This window comes from Bos taurus, chromosome 14, assembly GCF_002263795.3.
Source record: "Bos taurus isolate L1 Dominette 01449 registration number 42190680 breed Hereford chromosome 14, ARS-UCD2.0, whole genome shotgun sequence".
NCBI lineage: Eukaryota > Metazoa > Chordata > Mammalia > Artiodactyla > Bovidae > Bos > Bos taurus.
In genome coordinates, this window is record NC_037341.1 from 71,927,367 (window position 1) to 71,953,292 (window position 25,926).

The 25,926-nt window shown below is 37.4% G+C and overlaps 1 long non-coding RNA gene across 1 annotated transcript in view; it reads left to right on the top strand.

Annotated features, from left to right (window-relative positions):
* Positions 1-13,432, top strand: part of LOC132342226 (uncharacterized) — a 48,515-nt gene extending 35,083 nt beyond the window's left edge. Inside the window, exon 3 of the long non-coding RNA XR_009490545.1 lies at positions 11,747-13,432. This is a non-coding gene — a long non-coding RNA (uncharacterized lncRNA). The remainder of the gene's footprint in view (positions 1-11,746) is intronic.
* Positions 13,433-25,926: the final 12,494 nt, after the last annotated feature.

Genomic DNA, 25,926 nt, shown 5'->3' on the forward strand with positions numbered 1-25,926 from the left:
TTCTAAACAATAATTCTAAACCTTTGAAATATCTTCAAAATTAATGAAGAAACTATATCTCACATAACCATTTGAACACCAAGCACATTATATACAGTTTGGTCACTTGTGAGTGTCTGTGTGCATGTGTGTGTGTGATGTGTGATGTGTGATGTGTTTTAGTCAATCAACAATATATTCTAAATGTCTTTCCATTTACAATATGTCTTTCCGTTTATAAAATGTCTTTCCATCATTAAATGGTATTATATATTATTTTAAATTATTGAAGGACATTCAGCTGTACTAATGCACCATAATATATTCACTAATTCCTCACTTCAAACATTTAGGATGCTTCCAACATTTTTACTGTCTTTAAGGCTTATAGGGTCTAGATGGACAGTGTATATAACTCTTTGCATGCATTCATAATTATTTTCTGAGGTGAAACTCCCAAAAGTAAAATTTCAGAGTGAAAACACGTAAAACTCTCAAAATTGAAAAATGCATAGGCTCTAAAGGTGGTTACCTTTAGAAAAATTGCATCATTGTACATCTCACAAGTGGTATATGTATATACATGATTCATTTTCCTTCACACATATTAAATATTATTCTTTATTTTAATCTTTGCCAATTATAGGCAAAAGAGCTAACTGTTTTAAATTAGCATTAATTGATTGATAAGGAAGTTACAATCTGTATTGCATTTATTGATAATTTGTATTCATCTTTTGTTAATTTCCTTATGTGTATAGAATTCTCCTTTCTTAAAACTTTTTCAAAATAATTTTTATTTTAAAATGTTCCATGTTGTACATTTTATATCAGCTCAATAGTCAAACTCAAATTAGTCAGCAGCTCAGCTCTATATGAAACGTAACGACTGAAGATGCGATTTGTAAGGAGGGTGTAGACAATGGAAGACGACTCCTTTTAAAATGGACATACCTTTGTAGATACTTGATTCTTTGGGGCTAATGCAGAGTATAGACAAATTCAAACATGCTATGAGATGAAGTCTTAGTTGCCATCCTCATGGAGACAGTTTGAGCAAAATAAATTACAATGAATTGGAGTTTATTATATATAGATTATTACCTAGATAGTCCTAGGTAGAAGAAACAGATTATTACACTTACCTATGTTTTTCATGAAAAGTTAAATTTACAGTACACACCAACCACTTCCCAGGTTAGGAGTCTAATGTGAATGATTATAACATATCTAAGACTTCTTTGGACACCAAATACTATGACACTGAAGTTTGTGACATTATGGAGTAAAGAAAACTGTTAAAGCAAATCTCAGCATACAACTTTAGTCTTCAACAGAACCGAGTCTGGGTAGTTCATGAAAAGATCTGTGTAGATTCAATGGTAATAGGTGAGACAAGGTTTTTTTTTAATAAAATGTGCACTTCATAAATACAAGAAATTACACTTATATTGCATAAATTGGATAATGAGGTTAGAACTATTTGCTATTTTTTAGCTTTCATAGTTTAACAAACAGGAGTGTCATTTACTCCTTGAAATTAAAACATACATACAGTAACTCCCCACACTGCCTTTGATGGAGAATTTGGCCTTCTAGTTCATTTAACATGAAATAACAGATTTGTGTTGATGGTGCTTTTGTTCTTGATAGTGAGAGAACTTGTTACTGAAAAATTAGCTACTCACCCTCAAGCAATCACTAACATTCCAGTTCCTGAATAGAAAAGGGGAGAAGTGAGCAGATGGAAGCAAACAAAAATTGTATTAATAATACATAACAAAGTACTGCTACAAATGATATTTCAGCACAAGAAAACAATAGGAAAACTGCAGTTTTCATTGGATCTTAATGTATTTATCAGTCTCTAATGCTTCCATCTTCAAGCAGTTCTCTTTTATTGACACGGCAACACAAATTGCAGAAGTAAATTGAATCACAGACTCAGAATGTAAAAATCGATGAGAAATAATTTTGTAGCACTAAAGTGAATAGTGTAATGCTAGGTATTCATTTAATTAACCATGAGCTTTTCCACATAATGCACAATCATTGCCAGCTTTTCAGCTCATAGTTGTTCCAGGAATAATGGGTTTGGGATTCATCTTTAGAAAAACTGCATTAATATTTGAAAGCATTTAAATCCATTAGTGGGTCATCTGAACACTGCAGGTCACTTTTACATTGCTAATTGAAACAATAGTAATGGGTTATAATCTACTGTCTAATAATGCCTGGAGTGTTTTACCGCTTTTATATCTGCAGATTCCAGGAAATATGTAAATTTGTTGCTGAACTGTTATAAAAATATGGAAATTTAAGCTGCAGACATCAAAGTATTTTTTCCTAAAAAAAAAAAAACACACACAGCATTAATAAACTGAAGAGTTACACTACATTCTGGTGTCAGGATAAATTCCTTACTCTAGACCTTCCCTTCATCTCTCTTCTCCGCTCTGGGCGCAGCATCTGGCACTTACATTTTCCACGTTGTCATTAGGAGAAAGTGAATATCATTAAACCAGTGAGTAAACAATCATGTCATTGTTTCCATATGCAAGCTATACATTGACTCAGCCTGCTGGATTCTGGCTGCTTTTTTATTTGCCCTATGTGAATTTATGCAAACATTTTATTTTTCATGGGGATTTTCAAAATATATTAACATTTTCTTGGATGGGGGCAGGACATGTGGCAGCAACTCTAGCATATGAAATGAGAATATGATTTCAGTGTGAAAATATACATGCGTGTAAACTTATACACACATATAAAAGGGAATACGTGAGAGAGAAAAAGTTGTTTTTTGAATCTTCCTTGTAAATTGAATGCCATAAAAATTGAAACTTACCCAGAATTTTCTCTTTTGATTAAACATACATCTCATGCACTTACCTGTATCTCTCTATGCTTAATTGCAGACTGACTGTGCAGAAAATCCAGAAAGATGCATTTCATTATAATAAAGAAAATGCTTTGGCATAGGTAGAAATTTTGTATGTGTGCAGACAACTTATGTAAATGAAATATGTTTTTTAGAATTTTTATACCAAGACTTAAAGGAAAACAAGAACCTAAATCCATTCACTCTCTATCATTGTCAACATGATCACATTAGTAATATCAGAGAAAGGAGAAGATATAAGAAGCATCATGGATGGCACTGAATTTGATGCTATATCAAGAAAAGCAATGTTTTAGTTTCTGGCTTTCATTATCTTAGTAAATATATTTACATCCGAAGAAGATGCTATGATTTAGTATCGAAATTCTAATTTCATCTACAGAGCCTTGGTGAGAGAGCTTCCAAACAAGCTAATATGAATTGCATTACACAGAACCCAAGTATTAATTGTAGTGTATGAAGAACTTAAAAAAAAAAAAAAAGCAGAACAAAACATTTTAATGACTTTAGTGAGGGTTGTGGATAAGAAAGGGGCCAAACATCCCTTGCTTCCTGAAATAGAAAGACAAAGTTGTTTGAGATGTGCATAAGGAAATTTCAGAAAGGAATCTTGACCTTGTAGAGTCCTCTCTTAAATATTACCACCATGTTTCCTGTCTTTCTACATGTACTATTAAGCTCCCTTTGAAGTCAGTATCACTCTATTTGAGTCAGTAGTACAGGACATGGAGAAAGATGAAAAAATGACCCCAGAAACCAAATTGTTTATCAAAGAAGGACAAACACTGTTAGCCTATAGAGCAATAAATAGCATTTTCCAAGATATTTTTCACTTAGGGAATTGACAAAAAGATCATGACTTGATGTGCCAAATGAGAACCCTGTTATGATTAAATGGGATGACAAATTGGGCTTTGTGTACCCAGTCACAATGCTCATGAGTTTTATTGTGCCTACAATATGGACAGGTACTTAAGGGTTAAGAGAAAATCCCACAATAATGTCATATTTAGTCAACCAGGAAATCCTATGTGAAGATCAGAAATCCCTCTCCATCCCCTGGGAGTTTCTACTGTTTTGCTTTTCTTATTTAGCTGTGTTCTGATGATATTAAGTATGTAGAAACCCAAGAAACCAAAGTCTTGCCTTTCTCCTTTAGACAAGTCTTCGTACATTTTCAACTACAGTTATAAGTGCTTACATAACTGAACTTAATACAAGTGAATCCCATTGCTTCTCACTTGCCATATCCTATCTTACTGTAATAACAATTCTGTTTTAATTTGGGGATGGTGGGGGCTTTGGAATTTTATTTGCTTCCAGATTTAGGCACATACCAGTCATGAGTGATGATTCACTCCAACTTGTCATCGAGAACATGCCACTTTTCCTTTAATTTAGTCACCTTTCCTTTTTAACTAAACCATTGGTGCCCACTTGAAGATGTAAAGGAAGCTCTTTAATGTAAGGGCTCTTCCAGTTCTAGGTTGCTGATCATTTCCCTTTAGTGCATTGAAGGAACATTCATTTGGGAAACCTGATTCCCATAACTTAAGACATCTATTAATGTGTCATTCATGGGCTCACTGGCTGCTAGCAAAGGAAATGCCTGACCTTACTGCCATTGGTCAGGGAAGGAAATCTCTCCATCCTAGTTGTTCTCTTTGCTTTGTCATTCAATGTCTTAGTTGAACAGACTTTTTCTGAGCTAATCAGTTAGGCAATATGTTTTCCTGTCCAAAAATGTTCTGATGCTGGTTCTGTTTGCTATGACAAGGCCAGCACTTTGGCTGAAATGTGAAGTCCCTTCTTTGGCCATTACATTTGAGTTTACTGCTTCATTTATTTATTTTTTATTTGTTCACTTAATTTGCTGTTTCATTTCCTCATTCAGTTTTTCAGTAAAGAGTATTTATTATTTCCTACTTAAAAAAAAGACTTAGGAACTTACTGCATTCAGGTGCTTATTTATTCTTTATTAAAGTCATCCAAGTTTTAGTATGAGAATGACTATAGAGCTGAAGACATAAGTATACATATATTCATAGCCCATAAAAATCTCAATTTCGTGAATAAGAGAGTAAGCTGCGTGCATCAGTAAGTTAATCTTATTTTCTGTTATTTTTGAGTTTCTAAACTGAACTGTGGTGTTGGAGAAGACTCTTGAGAGTCCCTTGGACTGCAAGGAGATCCAACCAGTCCATTCTGAAGGAGATCAGCCTTGGGATTTCTTTGGAAGGAATGATGCTAAAGCTGAAACTCCAGTACTTTGGCCACCTCATGCGAAGAGATGACTCATTGGAAAAGACTCTGATGCTGGTAGGGATTGGGGGCAGGAAGAGAAGGGGACAACAGAGGATGAGATGGCTAGATGGTATCACTGACTTGATGGACGTAAGTCTCAGTGAACTCCGGGAGTTGGTGATGGACAGGGAGGCCTGGCGTGCTGCGATTCATGGGGTCACAAAGAGTCGGACACGACTGAGCAACTGATCTGATCTGATCTGAAACTGTTATAAAGATTATAACGGATCATTCATTTTTACACAGAAGCTCAGAGAGTTCTTTGGAGTTTCTAGTAGGAACAATGGGGCCTACTTGACTGAGGGACAGTTCCTTCACCCACCAGACAAGGCTCTGTCTTCATCAGCAGTTTGTGGCTTTGGGAGATATGGTCCTTTCCAAGCACTGTTCCCCTTGTGGTGGTTTTAGTTGCTAAGTTGTGTCTGACCCTTGCAACCCCAAGCCCGCTAGGCCCCTCTGTCCATGGAATTCCCCAGGCAAAAGTACTCAAGTGGGTTGCCATTTCCTTCTCCAGGGGACTCTTCCCGCCCCAGGGATCAAACCTGGGTCTCCTGCATTGCAGGCAGATGCTTTACTGACTAAGCTACCAGGATCTATTCCCCTTGAGTCACCTTTAAATAGTAAAATGCCAACTAATATTATCAGATGAAATATTTGTTTTGTGGAAAGACACAATTATCCCTCTCCTGAAGAAAAAAATGGAAACACAAATACATCTTACTAATCATTTTTAGTATGATTACTATTTGACCATTTAAAATAATAATTGCTAACATTCAATACACATAATATAATTTTCCAGACACTGTTCCAGATACTCATGTGGGCCATATTTTTATCAACTCATCTACAATTAACATCTTTAAAATTGGGATATGTCTGACAACCTCTAGGAAGTCAAAGCTTATTTGGTTATTATAAGTAATATTTTATGAAATAAAGTATGATCTCATTCAAAAATCACAATTCTGTGAGTTAAGCACTATATCTATTTTATAAATGTAATTTAGATACAAATACAATTAAGTAGCTTGCTCAAGTCTACCAGTTATTAGGTTATAGAGCTAGGCAGTGGATGTGAGGTCCTGTGCCCTTAACCTCAGTATTTTATTACTTCTCAAAGGATGACATTTTTTAGCTTGTTCTTTTATTTTCCTTGAATAGTGTTGGGTGCATTTTGTCATCCAGATTTAAAAATTATGCCCTTATATCTCTTACTCTATTCCAGGTTAAGATGAAAGTTAATGGAAGCCACAAAATTTCTGATTTTGATATCTGCAATAGAAACACTACATGCTGTTTTCTTAGTGTGTTTATTTCTTGTCTTTAAGATCTGAGATTCTGAAGTCTACCATCAGTGTTGATTTAGTGATATGATACAATCTACTGTTAGTACATACTGATTTCACAAATTAGACTCATGTTGTGAGTTTGAATCACAGAACTGAGAGACAACAGGGATGAAGAGAGATACAACTGTGGAAGTAACTGCAGTCTTAAGGCTTATCTCTCTAGAACCTTTAGTAACTTATTTAACCACATAATATTTTCATGTCAGTTTTTTTTTCTGGATTTAAATCAGAGAAGATATCGGATGTGATATCTTTATGGGTGGGGAAAAAGAAATGAAAATAAAATTTGCTTCAAAACATAATAATAAAAATAAATAAACATGTTTAATATTGTCACTTTCACTATCAAAAATCAAAATATCCATGTAAATGGAATCAACAGATGTAATTCTACTAACTCAGCCTCATGTACAATGATATCATTATTTCTCTTTACTAAAATCACAAGTTTACCATAATTGCTTAGAACACTAACATGACAGTCTCCAGTATACAGGATAGCTTTGTCTAATAATGTAGCTAAAGTTAATGAGTTGGGGTGAATGTTCTCACTAATTTGACTGTTTATATAGAGGCCACTTGAGATGTATACACTAAGAAGTACTCTCTGAGCAGAGAGAGACTCGGGTTACATAATGAGGGCAAAAACAAGTTCAATATGTCACGTTTGTTGATTATGAATGATAAGTTGTATCATGTTCATATATGTCTGTATATAGAGTTCAAATGGTATGGATGGATGGATAAAACCTCATTTCAAGAAAAAAAAGTACCATCTTATTTGAACACAATTGGAAGATGTAGAGGGAACAATTTGGGCCCTCCTTTGAACTACTGAATTTACTAAAGAATCACTCTTGCTAAACTTACACATGTTTCTTTATTAATAACAATTGCAAATGGGACAAATCATGCCTAAGCTGAAAAATATCATTGATGTCAAATAACTCATTTAAAACTGCACTTGCTATTTTTAATTCATGGCACAGAAATACAACTCCATCAGCAAGAAGGCACTGGGCATTTTTTTTTCCCCCATGCACTTACCTCTTTGCCCAATGTAATCATTCATAAGTGTTTGTGGAAGGATGCAGGGAGAAGAGAACAAGAAATAAGTGAATCATTCTATATCCTTCAGGTGAATAATTTACTTGTTCTGTTTAAATAAACCACACTGAGGAATATCAATTATTTAAGGTTAGTTGTGTACATCTCAGTATGTTATAACCTTGTGTAGCAAATTCTTGGCCCTGTTGCCTCAGTGGTTTCAAAGAGTTTAATGCCCTATTTAGAGTCAGAAGAAGTTTTTTCTTCTTAGGATCTAGATTCATAAGCCATTTGGTCTCAACCACAACCTGACAATTAGTTCAAACCTAGATCAAGCACCTCTTTATCAACCGGTAAGAGTTTAATCATTTGTTTTTATTTTATGTATATTTTGTAGTGCCTTTCCTATTAGATAGGACATTTTCAAGATAGATTCAAAATCACATTTTGAATTTCATTCAAGTGAAATAAAATTTCATTCATAGGAAAAGACATTATTTCCTATGTGCCTAACATTGTATTGGGGCTGTAAATAAACAGTTAGCAATAAATAAACAACTCTCACCTTCAAGAAATCTGCCATTTTACTGAGAGGTAGATGAGAAATTCATGTAAAAGTATGATTAACCTTCTGCATCTGAGGTTCTTGCTCAACAAAAATACAGTTAAAATCATAGCAAGGTATGATTTGACGGACTAATTGGCCTTCTAAGTTGCTGCAGTTATGTCCAAATCTGCGACCCATGGACTGTAGCCCACCAGGGTCCTATGTCCATAGGATTTTCTAGGCAAGAATACTGGAATGGTTTGCCATGCCTTCCTCCAGGACCAACTGGCAATGAATTATAATAAACAAAATAGGAAGTTTGTAGAAGGGTACAGTTATAAGAGCCTCAGAATAAGCTCCATGTTGAAGAATTTCAGTGTTTCCTGACTTTTGCTTTGGACCCACACAGGGGTGTTGCCAGGCAGGTTAGGGAAAGACATGAGCATTCCTTATTTAGGGATATAGCTTCCCAGGCGGTGCTAGTGGTAAAGAATCCACCTTCTAATACAGGAGACGTAAGTTCGACTCCTGAGTCAGTAAGATCCTCTGGAAGAGGGCATGACAATCCACTCCAGAATTCTTGAATGGAGAATCTCAGGGACGGAGCAGCCTGGTGGTCTAGAGTCTATAGGTTTGCAAAGAGTCAGACACGACTGAAGCAACTTAGCAGCAGCAGCGAACTCCTAGAGGCAAGAAGAAGCAAGAAGTAACTGGAGAATAGGAAAGGACAATGGCTCATGTTAAGAGTGTGGCTGAATGAAGATAGAGCTGTAATAGCTTAGAATTTATTCATTTAAAAAGTATTCACTTGAGTACCTACTATATGAGACACCGAGCTAGGAATGACAGATGTAACACTTAAATAAATCAAACACAGAACTTGCCATCTTTCCAGGACAGAAGAGACAAGAAAAAAGTATAATATTTGGCTAACATGAGGTTAAAAATGTAACATGAAAATCACTAGAGAGATACCTAGCTCTAGTTTGTTGGATTAGGAAAAGCTTTTGGTTAAAAACCTAAAACTAGAAGGACATGGGGGAATTCACCAAGCAGAAAGATGGTGGGAGAGGGGAGGTCAGGTCTCCAGCTTAATACAAAGGTTCAGAAAGAGTGAGTTAAGAGCTGGTTGAGTCACAAACTCTGCAATTGTTTTCAACACGGTGGAGTAATTGGTGATGAAGCTAGAGCAATAAACAGAAATCAGATCACAATAGGCCTCAAAGGCTGTGCTGAGAAATTTGAATTTATACCCTGAGGGCAGAAGGGAGTCATTAAAAATTTTTACACTAAGTGGTCATGTAATCAGTTGAGAGGAGTAAAAGTGGACACAGTGACACAGGAAATGACAGGCCCTGAACCACAGTTAAATCAGCAAGACAGGACATGGTGAGCACTTGGATGTGGGGACTACAGGAAAAAGAGCCTGAATGCTTGTGCAAAGAAAATGGGGCTTTTTCTGTAGGCGATGGGGAAGGCTCGAAGTCAGTTAAGGACTTTTGATGGAATAATCAGCAAAATAGAACCAGTATTGCAAGAGTATCAGACTTGAGGTGATTGAAGGATTGTTTGGGGGGTAAAGGTAAGAAAACCAGATAGGAGAGATGAGTAATAGTTTTGGAGGAAGGACAGAGCTAAAAATAAAGATTTTGGAATAGCCCACATTTAGAAAACATAAGGAAGAAGATAATATACTAAATTTAACTGAAACATATCTGACTGATGAAAGGTGTATCAGAAAAGTGCAGAATCCAGCATATCTCGGGAGGAAAGATTGCTCTGTAGTGGCAGATGTCTCAGAGAAGCCAGCATCTCTGCTGTCACCCAACACAGAGTGTTTGCCATGTGGCAGCCACTAGGGCTTGTGTTGTAAGGAAGAGGCCGACAGGTTCAGTCAACCATCCCCAACATCCCCATGATGTTACATCTCCAACTGCAAGAGAGCATGCAGTTAACCCTGTAGATAAAACTACGCACTGCTGCTGCTGCTAAGTCACTTCAGTTGTGTCTGACTCTGTGCGACTGCATAGACGGCAGTCCACCAGGCTCCCCTGTCCCTGGGATTCTCCAGGCAAGAACACTGGAGTGGGTTGCCATTTCCTTCTCCAAGGCATGAAAGTGAAAAGTCAAAGTGAAGTCGCTCAGTCGTGTCCGACCCTCAGCGACCCCATGGACTGCAGCCCTCCAGGCTTCTCCATCCATGGGATTTTCCAGGCAAGAGTACTGGAGTGGGGTGCCATTCCTTCTCCAAAACTATGCACTAGGTAAGAGCAATTTGAATTCGTTGAGCACTTTGGCCTAGGGAGTTTATATATCTTGTCTCATTTTAGTCTCCACAGCTCTTCCTAACTTTTAAAGAAAGGAAAACTTGGAGAACTGCAAACATTCTAGATGGTTCAAATGTAGGTGTAGCGGGAATAAGTATGATCCATTGGTTTGTTAAAGAAGGAACACTTGGTTGGCAAAAGGGCAATCCAGATAGATGAAATAATATGTGAGAAGGTGTGAGGGTAAAGATCAATTACAGGTAGTTCCTCCTGGGATTTTTAGGCTGGGTCATATACAAAGGTGGAATATGTATAAAATTGAGATGGGAGAGATGAGCTAGGATGTATACGCTTTACTAAGTAGGAACTTTGAGTCTCACACTATAGGTAATAGGGAACAATGGCTAACGGACTTTAGCCATTCTTGCCCACGAAAAATTAATTTAGCAGCCCTATAGATAACAGATAGAAGAAAAGGGAGCAGAAAGACAAGTGATTCAGCGGAGTCTTCCTCTGAGAGATGGTAAAACCTGACATAAGGCCAAAGAAATAAGAAGAAAAACGAAGGAGCAGATTCAAATGATGCCAAGAAGTGGAATATTCAGAACCTGATGACAACAGACATCAGAGCTGAGGGGGCGGATGGGTTCTAGCTCCCTGATTTGGGCTGGGGAGCGCTTGGCAGGGCCACTGTTTGAGAGAGGTCTTCAGATGATCTTTCCTACCCTACCCACACCCCACAAAACTGCCTTCTGAGCAAAACTACAAGAGAAATAAATCCAAAAAAATCACAGTAATAGATAAAGAGAGAATGTTGCCATATTTCAGATGGGGGAGGGAAAATTCTAAGAACTGTAGGAAAACAATTTGTAATTCAGAATTTTTCACCATCAGTGAAAGAAAAGAAAAGTAGAAAATTTAACCTCTCCAAATCATCAAGAAGGTTTGTAGAAAGAGTAGAGAATTAAAACCATTGAAAACCATGAAGAAACATTTTGAATATTTTTTGAACTCCTTAGGTCACTTAGATGTCAAGAAGTCTCCAAGTTGAAATACACTTAGATTTCACTAAGCAAGATTTCCTCTGGGGGGCCTTATTTGGGTGGATGTAAAAGGCCATGCCCAGGGCTCATCCCCAGTCACTGCTGTGATGCTGACGATAGGATGTTAATGTCACCCTCTCCCAGGGACCGGGCTGTGACAGGGAGGGTCAGGTGCTCTCCTTGCCCTTTATGACACCGTGATGCTATGAGAAGGAAGTGTAGCCCATGTCTACTTGAAGTTTCAATGTTATTTTCTAAGGCGTCCAGCAATATATCTTCTGCTTTTTTTTTTTTCCCCCTAGGAAGAAAAGACCTGTCAGTCTCCAGGCCCCCATCGCATCGCTTCACTTCAGGAGACTCAGCACGTGACCAATGGCATGGGGGATGCACACGTCCAAAGCGTTAGACTTTCTCCATGTTGGAAGGATTACCTTGACAGACTGTGTCTGTCAGACTGTCTGACAAACTGCAGGGACAGAAGCAGAGACACATAAGGTTCAGAGATTTGATTTGAACCATCACCCTCTGAAACACAAAGCAATGGATGTTTGAAGCAAACTGGACCACACGAACTGCCAACCCTGTGATCTCTAGGGAAATGTATCCCTGGAGAGCAGCCCCCCACCCATCCCCTTTGGTAACAGTTCTGAACAAGGATCAACTTCAGCTGTGCAACATGCTGGCCAAGATTTCAGAAACTCTGGAACCAATTTATTCCATCTGGAAATTAGTTTCAGCTTTTATTGCTGCAGAGCTGAGTCCAAACCAGACCGAATTTCCAAAAGGAGTTCTCTGCTCCTTTACTTGTCAGAATTTTCTCTTTTCTAAAATGCACTCACTTAAAAGATTTAAAATGATAATCAACATCAAAGATCTGTGCCTTTTGTATAGCAACTGCATTTTCCCACATAGTGTCTCTCCCAGGTTATTTTTTCAAGAACATGAGGAAATTTTATTGTTGGTTACTATAAAAGGGAGGACTTGAAGAATTTAAACTGTTCCCTGGTAAATGTGTATTTTAGCTAGCTTTTCTCTTATGCCAGGTAGTGACTCAGCTGCTTTCCTAAAACAGCAGCTAAATGGACTGCTTAATCCTTTTGAGAAAAAGAAGGAACAAAATTCTAACAGTAAAGTTTAAATAAAAACATAGGCCCTAAAATCCTTTTTTACAAACATTAAAAATATGCAACATTGAACATTTCAAATAATCTTATACATAAGATTTCTTTGTTCCAGTCCATCTGCTACTGATTAAACATTTTATATTTCCATTGTGATTAATTGTGCTATTTATATACTTGAAAATGATTTGTTTGGAAAGGTATGGTCTAGTGTAAGTCTTTCATTTCTGAGAATGACAGCCCTTCAAAAAGTAGAGCAACACTGTGCACTCAGGAAATCCACCATCTGCTTTCTTAGGCTCACATTAAAAGTTACAAACCTATAGCAAAACAGAATTGAGAGAAAACAGAGTATAAATAATGCTAATGGCATTCATCTGAGATGTTCAAAAATGTATCCATTTTTAATTAAGCCAAAATACTCTTAGTCCCCAAAGAAAATTGTCATGACTTTTTCACCATCTACAATCAGCCTTATACTGACAAATGGCCAGATATTTTCAACCAAGTCTAGGAGGCACTCTTAATTTATTCTAATCTAGGCTGAGTTTCTCAGGTGTTAAAGCAGACCAAGATGGTGTACATGAGGCCTAGGTATAGCTTTCATTCCATGAAGAGAATTGGATTAGGGTTATAGTCAACATAATTGAGGGGGAAATAAAATGCTGTGGAAAGTGTGCAATAAACCATTTTCCAATGTAAGTGTTTGTTGGTGCCAACAGACAGTAAGGACCCAGTGCCAGCAATTTCCCACCATTTGAAATTTAGCTATTGTTTCATTTTTGCATGACCAAACAGGCATCTGAAACCACAGAATAAAACCATCCTTATTCTGCCTAGTCAAACCACTTTTAGTGAAATTTTGTAAACCAAAATGCAATTACTCTCAGACTAAACTTGTGTCAACTATCAAACTAGGATTTTTTTATAATGACCTTTATTCACTCCCAGAAAGAAGTGTGCGTTAAGCAATTGCCTCCCTTTTGTCAAAGCGGGCAGAAGCTACACTTCCGTGAGGCTTACCCATTTCCTAGTGACTCCTCTCATAAGCATACCCACGGCCTTGGGGGATCTGTGCACAGCACAGCGTTTCTTGTTCTCCATGTCTCTGATTATCTTCCTTCTCCTTTTTCTCCATCCCAACTGAAAGCTCTTCTATGACTTCTGGCGTCTCTATTAAGTAGTGAGCCACATGGAAATGATTAACTTTTGAACTGCAAAACTGAAAACACTCTCAGGCACACGGTGGAAATGAAACATGTCATGTAGCAAAAGGGTTCCCCTGATGGAGTTTGCAGCAAGGAAGAGAAATCATTGGCTGAGATTGCGGTTTTGTTGTCATTGTAGATCAAAAGGATGTGATCATCCTTTCTGATAGCTCTCTTTTCCCCCTTGGTAAACAGCCTCTGAGTGAGTTCATTAAATATTTAAACAGCCCTGGTATCTATTAATGTTATCAGACACATGAAATATGTCTGATGGATTTATTCTGCCGTTAAGGAGCCATACCCCAGTGTCCTCCTGGGACAGTGCTCCAGCTGTTTAAACTATAATTCCATCACTGGGAGGAATGGTGAAATCACTGACCTCTTTGAAACGGACTCGTTGCTACTCAGCCTGTAAATTGCAAATGAAACCTTTCTGTAATAATGTTAAAATATGCATGCATAGGAATTAAAGCACTTGGGGTCACTGGCAAAGCCTGGTGCATTTTCCGTACCCTCTAAATAGCAGGTTAAAAGAATCCAGTAAATCAATGCCTGGAGAAGATTAGTGATTAGGAGGTTTATGAATCTTTTTGAGTTCAATGGCTCTACCACCAGGTATGGGAGAATCTTAATCAATTCTCTGAAGCTTTTAAGTTTTTTAAATTCCATTTTTATTTCATCCTGATTCTCAAAGGAGATGAATTGTGTTGGTATCGTGATCCATACTTATCTTCCATAAAATCAATCTAATATGAAATTATACATAAAGTCCTCAAGCTGTGAACTACTTCGTTGTTCTGTTTTTACCTACTTCAAGCTTGTGAGGAATAACAATTCATGACAAATAAGATAAAGGATGTCTGCCTAAATCCTTCCTGTAAAGGAAAGAAGTGTTTTCTTTCATTGGTAGGTTAACGTCATCACAAGTATGTTTGTTTGCTTTACATCAATTTAACTTGTATGAAAGTCCTCATATGGTTTAGAAGAAATATTGATGAAGCCAGGTGTTGATATTTCCTAGAGATTATAGTTTCAAAGACATGGACTAATTATTTTAAGATACTTGCTCTTTCTGAAGCCATCAGAAATGTGGCAGACTCAGAAGATAGAATATGAGCCAATTCTCTAGTACAATCTTCTCTCAGTATCTGCAGGGAATTGATTCCAGGATGCCTGGCTATCCCCAAATCCTAGGATGTTCAAGTCCCTTATGTAAAATGGCCTAGTACAGTCAGCCCTACATATCCATGGGGTTTTGCATTCACAAATTCAACCAACTGTGGATAGAATTTTCACTCCACGGTCGGTTGAACCCTCAAATGTAAAACCCAAATATACAGAGGGTATATATCCACACATATGCACCCTATATTTATTGAAAAAAATCTGAATATAAGTGGATCCACACAACTGAAACCTGTGTTATTCAAGGGTTAACTGTCTTGATAAATACTGGATATGTACAGGCCTAGTTACTAATTAATAATAAGCAGATCAAACTAGTAAAAAAAAAATCTGGGAGGTATAGTGAATATACAATAAATAACAAAATAAAGATCCCAAAAGATCTGATAAGTAGAACAATGACCTAAACCTAAACAGATGACAAGTGGCAACAAGTGTACAATCCTACATTTGATACTGTAGGAAAAATTGTATAGAAATATGGGGCTGGGAAAAGACAAATGAGGTAAATGGAAGAAGAAAATGTTTCCTAATCAAATTCTGGGATCCATGAAATCACTCCAGCCTTTGCTCGTTCTGGTATCTGTAAAGGAGGTCCATGCTAAAACGCGTGTATGAGGTGGACGCTGGTTGCACCAGATCTGTATTTCTCTGCTTTGCGCTGGAATGGCTTCAGGTTTATTGTGAGACAATGCTATAAAGATCGTTCCTATAATCCATTTATACTTCAACTTAAAAAAAAAAAAAAGACTCTCTGTAAAGGTAAATGTAAACTTATTTTTCATTGGTCCATATAGAAGCTAGTCCAACACTGATGAGAATAGGCCCTATATAATGCACTGATCACACCACTCTTTGAATATCATTGCGGAGCACTATCCTTTAGGAAGGACAGAGGTGAACTAGAGCATCCGAAGAGTAAACCAGACTGTAAAAGAGCTGAAATGATCTCAAATAAGCAATGACTTCCGCACACAGAGAGTGCTCAGTATGTGAGTTAAACTGAATCAGGAGCAAGTACTGGAGATGTAGAAAGGCGATCAGATCTGAGCTGTGTGGTAGCAATTACTATTAGTTAGTTGGTGAGTGTTACAAAGAAAGTATCAGAACATGAAGGGCTTTCTAAGAAGTGTAACTCTGATAAATAGGCTGCCTTGGGATACAGTGAGTTCTCCAATAGTGGAAGTGCAAATTATAAGCTGTTTGGTTTGGTGTAAGTTTCAAGCATGGCTTGAGAGATTGGATGAAATGATCTGCATACCCTCAGATTGATGAATCGACAACCTTTTAGAGCTCCAAAAGAAGGACTAGATAAAGAATATTCCAGAATGCATAAATAGAAAGTCTCTAAAAGAGCAATTGACAAGCAGATGCTTCTAGGACAACACTTCTAAAGTAGTAATGTATATTTCTTCCATGTTAAAAGAAATTTACATGGCAAAAGAATAGTTTCACAAATTCAGTGAACCCAATTTGGTGTCCCCATTAGAGAGCAACACTTTAAGTAACTAAAATGCTACTTGAATTTCACTGGAGCTTTGGTAAAAGATATATTTAGTGGTTATTAACCCAGTACTTATCCTTCCATTGCACAAAATGCCTCTTTTCCTGAAGAATCCCCTGCAGAGAATTCCCGGGCTGGGACAGGGCAGCAACCTTGCAACTGGCATTGAAACCGCAGGGCATAGCCAATAATGATTTGCAGTTAAAGTAGCTGCAAAAGAAAGATGGTAGTCATTTAAAATAATTTCTGCAGCTGGATTTTTTCCTTTTCATTTTTAATCGCTTAAGGGTCAATTCACCTAGAATTCTGGGTTTAACCCCTTTAAATAATTTTTTATATTCAAAAGGATCAAGGGTACAAAATGTATAGGCATAAAGCAATGTGAGTACTCCTTCATGGGACATAAGCTTTAGGGAACTAAAGATAGGTTAATTCCATGCCCAATTCATTCCATGGGCCATTTAACGAGAGCCTCTGGAATTGTTCAGCCAATAATGAACTCATAGGATCTAAAGGTAATCACTGCTGCAATTATTAAAATTTACACCAGAATTCTATTACCCTTTCTACAGATAAGTGTCTTGTATTAAGTGGTCTAGAAGGAATGTGTGAACTGGTTCAATAATACCAGAAATCTCTCTTTATTTGTTCTTGCTTACATCCCTTCTCTTTTGCCCCCACAGATATGAAACCATGCTTCTAGTTAATTCAAAGGAAATATTTATTATTTTTGATATAGTAATTTAGAACTTAACTGTCTCCTTTTCTCATGTATACTAGCTCATTTAATTTCTACAATCCAGGCTCTTTTCATTGTAAATAATATTAAAAGCTAATTTCTGTTGATTTCATAGCTACTAAGCACAATTCTAAGCATTTTTCATGTATTATGTCATTTGATACAACAACTCCCGTAAGATCAATACCATTATTCTCCCCATTTTATAGATTAAATAAATCATGAAAAGGTTAGGGATCTCACTCCTGGCCACATAGCTAGTAAGTGATGAAACCAAGATTCAGTTTCGAGTTTACGTTTGACCCAGCATCCATGCTTTTAATGAGTACCCTACATACCATCTTACCTTACAGTGGCCTCGACTGTGTATTACATTTTAGTATGAAAGCTGTAACAAGGTAATGGAAGGCTTTGAAAAGAAATATGGCCATACATGTCTTTGTTTTAGGTAAAGACAGTCCAGTGGTTCTTCTAATAAGACACGTAATGTAAACACAAAATTCAACACTTCTGATTAATGTAAAGGTAAACAGTGTGACATTTTCAGTGGGTTAATGAGCTCGGTAATGTTACTACAGGAAGACAAAAAGCTCAGTTTCTGCCCCAGCGCAGTACAGATGAGAACTCAGACAACAACTAAAGAGTGAGAAAGCACCAAATACAGTTTTAATAATCTTGCCTGGTGATTATAATAATTAATTTAGAAATCAACAGATTCTCAGTGTGTGGGTGTGGGCTGGTGGCTCAGACGGTAAAGAAGCTGCCTGCAGTGCAGGAGACCCATGTTTGATCCCTAACTCAGGAAGATCCCCTGGAGAAGGAAATGGCAGCCCACTCCAGTATGCCTGGAAAATTCCATGGACAGAGGAGCCTGGCAGGCTACAGTCCATGGGATGGCAAAGAGTCAGACATGATTGAAGTGACTTAGCACACACACATTCTCAAAATGATATAAAAAAATGTGATTTTTACCTGAAAGTTTCATGTTTAATGTGAAATGCAATATATATATACACACACACACACACACACATATATATGCTGCCGCTAAGTCACTTCAGTCGTGTCCGACTCTGTGCGACCCCATAGACTGCAGTCCACCAGGCTCCCCCATCCCTGGGATTCTCCAGGCAAGAACACTGGAGTGGGTTGCCATTTCCTTCTCCAAGGCATGAAAGTGAAAAGTCAAAGTGAAGTCGCTCAGTCGTGTCCGACCCTCAGCGACTCCATGGACTGCAGCCTACCAGACTCCTCCGTCCATGGGATTTTCCAGGCAAGAACACTGGAGTGGGTTGCCATTGCCTTCTCCATATATATATATATATATACATATTATATATGTATATATATATATATATATATATATATAAAACTTTGAATATTTATGCAAGCAACCTGAACACAGAATCCTTTAAAAGATGCTTGATTATCAGCCCACAGAAGAGTAAGCTGTATGTATAACCATAAGGAAATTTTAATTTCTCCTTTTCTGCTAATTTCACATTGAAAACAGAAAGTACCTTTTAAAAATATGAGTTATATTCTATAGAAATTTCAAAATAATTCTTAGTAATTATAAAAAAGTACTCTGGACAGTTCTCAACCCGATGGTTCATATGTTGTGGGAAAATTCGGAGAAGCTGAATCTCCTTCAGTATTTGATATTCATTTTAAAAATGAAATACTATCACTGTAGGCTCAGTAAGTGGGTGTCCTCAAAACTGGGAGAAGTCAAGCACATTTGATTCCAATGATTGCTTTAAATTATTTTTCAAACATTTTGGGTTTGAGGAAACTCAAAACACATTTTTTAAGTTCTCTTTTCTTTTTAAACTCATGTGCTTGGTAAGAGAATGTTAATCCATATGTTTCTAATTCATTTTAACTCATCAAATTGTTGATTTTTAAAATCTATTTGATGTCTAAAAGCTTTTTGATGGTTGTGATTTTTCCCTCTGAAATAGCATTTTGTTTTTTATATGTAATCACACATGGGTCTCAAAGATTCATGCTCCATGTACCAAGGTTTTAAGTGGGTACTAACTCATTCAAACCTATTTCAGACATCTGGGGAAATTATGACATATATAAAGCTCAGAGTACTCAGGCCAGTTTTTATTTAAATTACTTTCTTTAAGCCAACCTTAGTCATGCTATGTATACGTTTTATAAAATCTAAAAATATTTTTAATTACATCTGATTTCACTTAAGCAGGAAATCAAATCATTGTAACTTTTATTAAAACATGTCATTGGTAGGAGGGCATGTAGGTATTGAAGCTGAAAAAGAAAAAAGAAGAACCTTGCCAAAATAAAAATTCATTTGTTCATCCAATAGACCCACAAAGGAGATAGAATCATAACTTGTTTGGGAGATGTTTAAGTAAGTCTTCATAATTCACGTTATACAATTTAGAACAAAGGAATCTAGCAGTTTTAAAGATTGAGATATACAGAGCGTAAATCTCCAACCTTGCTTTTGTTTTTCTTTTCTTGGAATTGAAATGGAAGGAAATGAATGGTAAATGTTGGTCTGCCCACATAATTAAAATGCTCTGGCCCAAGGCAATGTGTCCCATCATCAAATACCACTGATTTTAGCACCCCCACTGAAAGAAAGGCTATCAGATGAGGCCTCAATGAGTTATTTCCCATGAATAGAGAGGGGGTGAAGAAAAAAGGATTTCACAGATCTTGTGAAATCCTAGACTGCCCTGAAGCCTAAAGCAGTATGCACATAAAAGCTAGCATCCATCTTCTCATGGTCAGAGAAAATAAGTTCTTTTCCTTGCCGTGAAACATCACAGAGAACAGATTTTCATGCACGAATGTCTGCCCAATGTACAAATGTGCAAACAAAACTAGCCCAATAAATGATCTTAGGTTAATCGGTGGATGCTTGCATTACAGAGGTTTTTACTGTGAATAATGTAGATTCTCACATTGGAGCCCCTAAAGGCTTCCTGAAACATGTGTAACTTAACCTCAGGTGTGAAAAGTAGAAGCATTCTGGTACATTGGTTAATACCAAAAAATAGAAACGAAGGAAATGTTTCCTCTCCTAGCCAATGGGCGTGGCAAAGCTGTTCTTGCCCCCAAAGCACTTTTATGCCCATTTCTCTGTATGAGAAAACTCTGGGGAAAAGAAAGATGAGCAGTTCAGTTCTGTCAGTCAATCATGTCTGATTATTTGTGACCCCATGGACCGCAGAACACCAGGCTTCCCTGTCCATCACCAACTCTTGGAGCTTGCTCAAACTCTTTTCCATCGAGTCGATGCCATCCAACCGTCTCATCCTCTGTCGTCCCCTTCTCCCGCCTTCAATCTTTCCCAGCATCAGGGTCTTTTCAAATGAGTCAGTTCTTCGCATCTGGTGGCCAAAGTATTGGAACTTCAGCCTCAGCATCAATCCTCCCAATGAATATTCAGGGCTGATTTCCTTTAGGATTGACTGGTTTGATCTCCTTGCAGTCCAAGGGGCTCTCAAGAGTCTTCTCCAACACCACAGTTCAAAAGCGTCAATTTTTCAGTGCTCAGCTTTCTTTATGGTTCAACTCTCACAACCACACATGACTACTGAAAAACCAGAGATTTGACCAGACAGACCTTTGTCAGCAAAATAATGTCTCTACTTTGCCGGCAAAAGTAATGTTCCTGTTTAGATGTGGGAAAAAAAAAATTGTTGTTTCCCAATCCATTGTTTTAAATGAACTCAAGTCAATTTCAACTGGATATTCATTTTTTTTATTGGGTTCTTTGTCATAGCATTATCTTAAGAATGAAAAATTTTAAAATCAGAACAGTTCATTCTAACTAAGAAATTGTATCCTAATGCTAACCTCTTGATATTAAATTCACTGACCAAAATCATCCTGCAGAAACAATGCAGAGAAAACTTGCACCATGATTGTCTTTATAGGAATATACAAAACACATGCACACATGCACACACACACACACACACACACACAAAGTATAGGATTCTATTATTGACCAACTTAAAAGATTATTGACTTAAAGATGTTTGACAAATTGGCAGTAATACTTAATAAAATGAGAGCAAAAGGGGACTTCCTTGGTGGTCCAGTGGTTAAGAATCCAGCTTCCAAAGCAGGGGATGTGGCTTCCATCCCTGGCTGGTTGGGGAACTAAGATCCCACATTCTGTGGGGCAACTGAGCCCATGAACCACAACTAGGGGAGAAGCTTTTGCACCTACTCTAATACTAACTAAGAGCTGATATGGCCAAAAATAAAGAATTATTTTTAAAGATAAAGTAGAGCAAAAGTTCATCCAGGTAGCCTGCCTTTTCCTATTTTGTATCTTGAAATTGAAAGAATCTTTAAAGCTAAAGGTGCAAAGGGATGACAGACTTCTGAAATGTATTTGCTACATCAGTACAAACTGAAATTTACCTAGCAGTCTTGCTTATATCTCCATCTGACTCATGCCAGTGAGTGATAAATTCTTTCCTTATGAGGAGCAGGTACAAGAAACCTCTATCACAGGGGTCCTTAACCCTACTTCCTATTAGAATCATCTAGAGAGCTTTCAAAAAACTTCAATGCCCAAGTCTTACTAGAAATAAAAATGTATCAGAATTTGTAGGGTTGGGGCCCAGATACCAACATTTTAAAAAACTCCCCAGTGTTTTGTAATGTTCAGCCAGACTTTGTTTTTTTGTTTGTTTTTGTTTTGAGAATGTCCTATCATTTTGGCCTGTAAGCTCCAGAGAGTGAATACTGGGAACTGGTGATGAGAGAAAATAGGAGGGTGCCCAGAAGAGCTATAGCTGCTATGTGTAAATAATGATGCCCATACACACATATCAGAGAAGGCAATGGCACCCCCCTCCAGTACTCTTGCCTGGAAAATCCCATGGACAGAGGAGCCTGGTAGGCTGTAGTCCATGGGGTCGCTGAGGGTCGGACACCGCTGAGCGACTTCACTTTCACTTTTCACTTTCATGCATTGGAGAAGGACATGGCAACCCACTGCAGTGTTCTTGCCTGGAGAATCCCAGGGACGGGGGAGCCTGGTGGACTGCTGTCTATGGGGTCACACAGAGTCGGACACAACTGAAGTGATTTAGTAGCATACACACATACACACACTCCGTAAAAGAAGACATAACACCCAGTAAACATGACTTTAAAACTGAGGTTCCTGTTTGTAATCTTTGAGGCACACTTCAGGGGGAAACTACTGACTTCTCAAGATCTTTAACTAATGCCATGAAAATACGAAACAAAGTGATATTTATAATTGTCTTTAATCATAAATCTTGAATTTAATATTTTTCTAATTTTTATTTTATGTCTTTTGTTATATTTTAAATAATGCTTCATTTAGGTCTCTGTCCTGGATAAATCTCTCTTACCTTGAAAGTAACTTTCTAAACTTTAATATCATTCTCTATGTCCATCTGGAGTTTAAAAGAAGATCCAATTTTTGGTGTTTAAAACATCAAATTTATTAATCAAATCTGCTATCCTTTGTTTAACCTCCATCAAATTCATCTTAAGTGCTGATTTTTAAAAAGTGTCAGTCATTCAGTCGTGCCCAACTCTGCAACCCATGGACTGCAGCCCACCAGGCTCTTCTGTCCATGGGATTTTCCAGGCAAGGATTCCTTGTAGTGATTTGCCATTTCCTTCTCCAGCAAATCTTCCTGACCCAGGGATCGAACCTGGGTCTCCTGCACTGCAGGCAGATTCTTTACCGACTGAGATACCAGAGAATCCCTTATTTAAAAAAAAAAAAAATATATATATATATATATAAAACCAAAAATAGACATTTCATAACTTATTTACCACATAATTTAGGTTCTTGTATTTCTTAATTGAAAATTCTGATTACACACTTGGAAAAAATGTTTCTATTTTCTTTATAATTTTTGCGACTTTTTTTTTTCTTCTTTTTCTCTCTTTCTTTTCCTTCTTCTTTTCTTTAACATTGTATTTTTGAAATTCCAAACTTTACTCTAGATTTTTAATTTTTGCTTTTAGGTATTTGTTACCAATTTTGTACCTTTAAGAACCCAATCTTCAGTACCCATTTTTTACTTGGGAGCGAGATTACTGGCTTGACTGCTCTCTCTCCCTTTGGACTCTCCTTTTTCTCCACCAGGTCGCCTGTGTCTCCTCCCTAACCCCTCTCTACTCAACCCAACTCTGTGAATTTCTGGGAACTGATTACTGGCTGGATCTGTCTCTCTCCTTTTCATTCCCCCCTTTTATCCTCCTGGCCACCTCTGTCTCCTTCCTCCCTCTTCTCTCTGTATAACTCCGTGAACATCTCTAAGCGATCCAGTTGTGGAGTGCACATAAGGAAGTGATTACTGCCTAGCCTGCTCTTTCCTCTATTGATTCCACCTCATCTCATTCGGGTCACCTCTAACTCCCTCCTCCCTCTTCTCTTCTCCATGTAACACTGTGAACCTCTCTGGGTGACCCTCACGGTGGAGAAACTTTTCATCTTTAACATAGATGCTTTGTCAATGGTGCTGTATAGAAGGAGAAGTTTTGAGACTACTGTAATAATAATACCGATAACTGGAAGCAGGAGGCTTAAGTCCAAACCCTGACTCCAGGGAACTCCTGACTCCAGGGAACATTAATTGACAGGAGCTCATCAAACACCTCCATACCTACACTGAAACCAAGCACCACACAAGGGCCAACAAGTTCCAGGGCAAGACATACCATGCAAATTCTCCAGCAACACAGGGACACAGCCCTGAGCTCCAATATACAGACTGCCCAAAGTTACTACAAAACCATAGACATGTCATAACTCATTACTGGACAATTCATTGCACTCCAGAGAGAAGAAATCCAGCTCCACCCACCAGAACACCCACACAAGCTTCCCTAAACAAGAAACCTTAACAAGCCACCTGTACAAACCCACACACAGCGAGGAAACTCCACAATAAAGAGAACTCCACAAACTACCAGAATAAAGAAAGGACACCCCAAACTCAGCAATATAAACAAGATGAAGAGACAGAGGAATACCTAGCAGGTAAAGGAACAGGATAAATGCCCACCAAACCAAACAAAAGAGAAAGAGATAGGGAATCTACCTGATAAAGAATTCCGAATAATGATAGTGAAATTGATCCAAAATCTTAAAATCAAAATGGAATCACAGATAAATAGCCTGGAGACAAGGATTGAGAAGACACAAGAAAGGTTTAACAAGGACCTAGAAGAAATAAAAAAAGAGTCAATATATAATGAATAATGCAATCAATGAGATCAAAAACACTCTGGAGGCAACAAATAGAATAACAGAGGCAGAAGATAGGATTAGTGAATTAGAAGATAGAATGGTAGAAATAAATGAATCAGAGAGGAAAAAAGAAAAACGAATTAAAAGAAACGAGGACAATCTCAGAGACCTCCAGGACAATATTAAATGCTACAGTATTCAAATCATAGGAGTCCCAGAAGAAGAAGACAAAAAGAAAGACCATGAGAAAATACTTGAGGAGATAACAGTTGAAAACTTCCCTAAAATGAGGAAGGAAATAATCACTCAAGTCCAAGAAACCCAGAGAGTCCCAAACAGGATAAACCCAAGATGATACACCCCAAGACACATATTAATCAAATTAACAAAGATCAAACACAAAGAACAAATATTAAAAGCAGCAAGGGAAAAACAACAAATAACACACAAGGGAATTCCCATAAGGATAACAGCTGATCTTTCAATAGCAACTCTTCAAGCCAGGAGGGAATGGCAAGACATACTTAAAGTGATGAAAGAAAATAACCAACAGCCCAGATTATTGTACCCAGCAAGGATCTCATTCAAATATGAAGGAGAAATCAAAAGCTTTACAGACAAGCAAAAGCTGAGAGAATTCAGCACCACCAAACCAGCTCTCCAACAAATACTAAAGGATATTCTCTAGACAGGAAACACAAAAAGGGTGTATAAATTCGAACCCCAAAAAATAAAGTAAATGGCAATGGGATCATACTTATCAATAATTACCTTAAATGTAAATGGGTTGAATGCCCCAACCAAAAGACAAAGACTGGCTGAATGGGTACAAAAACAAGACCCCTACATATGTTGTCTACAAGAGACCCACCTCAAAATAGGGGACACATACAGACTGAAAGTGAAGGGCTGGAAAAAGATTTTCCATGCAAATAGAGACCAAAAGAAAGCAGGAGTAGCAATACTCATATCAGATAAAATAGACTTTAAAACAAAGGCTGTGAAAAGAGACAAAGAAGGTCACTACATAATGATCAAAGGATCAATCCAAGAAGAAGATATAACAATTATAAATATATATGCACCCAACATAGGAGTACTGCAATATGTAAGACAAATGCTAACAAGTATGAAAGGAGAAATTAACAATAACACAATAATAGTGGGAGACTTTAATACCCCACTCACACCTATGGATAGATCAACTAAACAGAAAATTAACAAAGAAACACAAACTTTAAACGACACAATAGACCAGCTAGACCTAATTGATATCTATAGGACATTTCATCCCAAAACAACGAATTTCACCTTTTTCTCAAGCGCACACAGAACCTTCTCCAGGATAGATCACATCCTGGGCCATAAATCTAGCCTTGGTAAATTAAAAATAATTGAAATCATTCCAAGCATCTTTTCTGACCACAATGCAGTAAGATTAGATCTCAATTACAGGAGAAAAACTATTAAAAATTCCAACATATG